Raw genomic sequence first — 4,867 nt, 5'->3', positions numbered from 1 at the left:
CCCCCCCCACCTGCCAGAGCCAATCAGAGACTTGGAGCTCGATTTGTTCAGTTACGGCCGAGCGTCCGCGCGCCTCCGAGGTTGGAGCACCGGAAGTGACCTTTCTTGCCTCCTCAGACGCTGAAGACCTTGCAAGTGGGGCCTCAAGAGGGTGGCCAGACTAGTTGTTGTGGAAACAGCCAGTCTGAACGTCCCCCACCACTACCCGAGGCTACGCTGGAGAAGTTGCCGCCCTCCTTCCCGGTCCCTCAGCTCCGGTGACGGCCCAGCCTCCAGACACAGACGCTCAGAGTGTGCGTCCAGGGTCAGCTACCCCATGGGCCGACGCCCCATTATAATGCTGTTACACTGCGTGTTACTGGTTCGTTTGCGTCTCTAATAGATTGAGCTCCCTGAAGGCAGGGACAATATATATATTTTGTTTGTTTGTTTGCCTTTGTCTTTTCCTTTTAAACGTCTAGCACGCATAATATAAGACAGGAATCGGGGATGAAGAGATCGAATACCCACCAATAGGAGATTCAAAGTGGGAGTTAATATGGAAGCAGGGATGATATCCTTCCATCTGGACAGACTACAGAGACTAGAGTGTATAACATAACACCAAGAGCTACCATTTACTTAAAGCTTACTAGGTGTTGGACACTGTGTGAATTGTCTCATCTAATGCATCTCTGTGAGGTAGGTCCTCTTATCCTCATTTTACAGATCAGGAAACAGAGCCACAGATCTTAAGCAGTTAGTAAGGATGCGTTTATATTTAAATTCAGGTGTGTCTGAACCCAAAGTCTGTGTGTAATGAGACTCTCTAATTATTTCCTTAAGATAAATTCTTAGAAGTGAAGTCCTTGGGCACACACATTTCTAAGACTGTTGTTACAGTTGACAAATTGCCCTCCAAAAAATATATATCAATACGAAAATCAGACAAAGATGGTACAAGAAAAGAAAATTGCAGACCAGTGTCCCTCATGAATGCAGATACAAAGATCTGCAACAAATTATTAGCAAACCAAATCCATCAATACATAAAAGATTAATGTATAATTATTAAGTAGAATTAAAACCTGGAATGCAAAGCTGTTTCAATATTCGAAAATCAATTTGAGAAACCATATTAATATTCTGAAAAGTAAAACCACAGGATCATATCAATTGACGCAAGAAGCATTTGACAAAAATCAACAGCCATTGAATTAAAGAAACACAAAACCTCAGACAACTAGCAATAGAAAGGAAATTCTTCAGCATGATAAGGGGCATCTACCAAATCCTATACCTAACATCATACTTTATGGTGAAAGACTGCTTTCTCTCTAAGATCAGGAACAAGGCAAAGATGTCCACTCTCACTACTCCTATTTAATATTATACTCAAAGATCTAGCCAGTGCAATAAGGCAAGAAAAAGAAATTTTAAAAACATACAGACTGGAAAGAAAGAAAACTTTCCCTATTAACAGAAAACATCATTGTCTACATAGAAATTCCCAAAGAAGCAACAATAATAAGAAAAAGCCTCCTAGAACTACTACATGAATTTAGCAAGGATACAAGGTCAACACACAAAAATTTATCATATTTCTGTATACTACTGATGAATAATCAGAAACCAAGATTGAAAACATAGTAGCTCCCAAATGCCAAAAAATATTTGTCAGTTTTACTGTGTGCTAAGTTTAAAATGTCCAAAAAATTCTATGAGTTTACATGCTTGCTGGCACTTATGTTCTGGCCAATTTTGGATATTGTCATTATTTTTCCAGGTATAAAGCCATTAAAAAGTAAGGCACATACTATTTTATACATACAAAAGAATATGTGCGTATGTATATGCAAGTTATGAAACTTGACAACAAAATGAACACCCATGGGCCCACCTGTCAACTTGAAAACTAAAAATCTCAAATTCATAGACACAGAAAGTAGAATGGTGGTTGTCAGAGGCTCGAGGGAGGGATTATTTATTGTTTAATGTTCAGAGTTTCAGTTGTACAAGATGAAAGGAATTCTAGAAATGGATGGTTGATGATGGATGTGCTTTTATATTGTACAACAATGTAAGTGCATTTAATGCCACTAAACTGCACACTTACGGGTTAAAATGGTAAATTTTATGTTACGTGTATTTTACCACAATTTTAAAACATAAATAATTTGTGATATTTTAAAAAACACCTAGAATACTGCCAGTACCATCACATCAATGTGTGTGCTCTTTTCCTAACCCATTTCCCTGCCTTCTACCACACTCAAGGATAACCACTAAACTAAATTTTGATTGATGTTCCTTTGCTTTATGAAAAAATAATTTATATTTACAATCCCTAAACAACGTAATGATTAATCTTGCTTGTTTTGGAGTTTTTTTACAAATGGTATTAAAATGTAATCTTCTACAAGTTGCTTTTTTTACTTAGTAGGATGTTGCTAAAATTCATCCATGTTGTTATATGTATCTGTAGTTCTCTTGTTTGCACTGCTGTGTAATGTTCCATCATGTGACTATACCACAATTTATGTATTCATTTTCCTTCAACAGATATTTGGGTTGTTTCCAATCTTTTTGGGGGGTGAGAGAATATAAACTATAAATATTCTTTTGTATATCTTGGCATACCTACAAGTGGAACAGCTGGGTCATAGGCTATGTGAATATTCAACTTTACAAATAGTGCTAGTATTCCAAAGTGGTTAAATCAATGTGTGCTCCCTCCAGTAGGGCTTAAAGAGTTCTAGCTTACCAACACTTGGTATTATCAACTATTTTGGGGGGTGGGGGTGGAATCAGGTGGATATAAAAGGATATATCATTGGAATCTTAATTTGTTTTCCTGATTACTAATGAGGTTGTTCTTTTTTTTTTTTTTCCATATGTTTATTGGCCGTGTGTTTTTTCTCCTTGGTGAAATATCTACTTGTGTCTTTTACCTACTAGCTTTTGGTTAAAAAAAAATCTTTTTCTAATAGATTTGTAGGCATTCCTTATATATTCTGAATGCTAATTTTTTTCTTAGTTTATGGCTTGTCTTTTTACTCACTTTGAGATGTCTTTGAACAGAGTTCTTGATTTTAATGTGATTAAATGTATCAATCTTGTCTTTTATAGTTAATGCTTTTTGTGTTTTATTTAGAAAATCCTTCCCCAATCTAAAGGCATAAAGATAATCTCCTGTATTTAAAAAATTGCCTTTACGCATAATTTTGAATTACTTTCTATGTAGGGTAAGAGCTGGGATCCAATTTTATTTTCTTTTTCTATTCTTTCTTCAGTGATTTTCAGTGCTACCATTGTGCTATGTGAAGTTTGTATATTGTGTGAGTCTGTTTTGGGGCCCTCTATTTTGTTCCATTGCTAAATTTGCTTATCCCTGAGCCAGTATTACATTATCTTAATTATTACTGTCTTATTTTTTTAAAAGTCTTGCTCTCTGGTAAGAAAAACTCCCTTACCATATTCCTTTCTTTAAGAGTGTCCTGACTAGTTTTGAGCCTTTGCTCTTTCATATATATTTTAGAAATAAATTGTCTGTTTCTCAAAAAAAAAACAAAAAAACACTGTATTGAGATTTTGACTGACATTGCTTCACATCTGTATATCAATTTGAGGACAATTGACATCTTTAAGATACTGAGTCTTACTATCCATGAACGTGGTGTATATCTCTTCTTATTTAGGTCTTCTTTAATGTTGTCCAGTAAAATTTTATAATTTTCTCCATTTAGGTCTTGCACATCTTGTGTATAAAATTTATTCCTAGGCATCTTATATATTTGTCACTATTGTAGATGATTATCATTCTTTTTCATCATTGCCAAATTGATAGAGAAAATACAGAAACTCCTTTTAATTTTCATTCCTTTGCTCATTAATCAAGATGAGCCTTTTTCCTGTTTATTTACCATTTACATTGCTTCTCTTATGAATTACTGGTGCATGTGGTTTGCCCATTTTTCTAATATGATGTATAGCAGACATTCTGATTGTTCATTCAATATCCATTTTTCTCTTCCTTGTTAAAAATAACTGATTTTGTTTTGTTTCTACCCACAGGGAAGGTGGTTTTAGCTTATGAATAAATCCCGATTGGTTTAAGCCAATCATAGTAATTCCATTCTACTTTTTTTTTTTACAGACTGGTGTAGAATGACCCATTTTCTAGTCATTGAGATGTAAGGAAAGTCTGTTTGGGACTTCCTGGAAAGATTTCCCTGTTCTTAAGAAAGAAACAGAGAAGACTACGTAATCTCTTCTATTTCTGGACTTCTTGGATGAGATTCCTAGAGTTAATGCAGCTATCTTGTGACCATGAGGTCTTAAGACTGAGGATAATGTTAACATTCTGAGGATTTCAGAACAGAAAAACAGAAAGAAACTAGACTCTTGATAATGTCCATACTTAATGGATAGTTTACATATATTAACTCTTCATCCTTAAAACAATCCTTTGAGACAGATACTATTAATATAACCATTTTCAAAAGAGGAACCTAAGGCATAAATAAGATAAGTAACTTGCTCAGTGTCACACAATCAGTAAATGGAAGGGTTGGGATGTAAACCCAACAATCTAGCTTCAGAGCCTGCACCATTAGTCTATATATCGTGGAGCCTTTTTTTTAAGGTTATGTGAAGTCGACAAATTCAGAAGTTGCCCTGCCTTTAGACTTCTTATTATATGAAGTGATAAATTTCTCTATTGCTTATATAATTTTAATTGGAATTTTCTGTCATTTGCAGCCCAAAGCATCTTGATTTGGGGTATTTATTTTTTCTAGTTAACTTATAAGATCTATTTATATATTAAGGATACCAACTGTTTGACTGCAATTTATGTTGAAATATTAGTATTTTTAGAAACTTTGCC

The sequence above is a fragment of the Lipotes vexillifer genome, unplaced genomic scaffold (genome assembly GCF_000442215.2).
Source record: "Lipotes vexillifer unplaced genomic scaffold, Lipotes_vexillifer_v1.1 scaffold39, whole genome shotgun sequence".
NCBI lineage: Eukaryota > Metazoa > Chordata > Mammalia > Artiodactyla > Lipotidae > Lipotes > Lipotes vexillifer.
The sequence above is the reverse complement of the archived record's forward strand: the minus strand, read 5'-3'. Positions refer to the sequence as shown.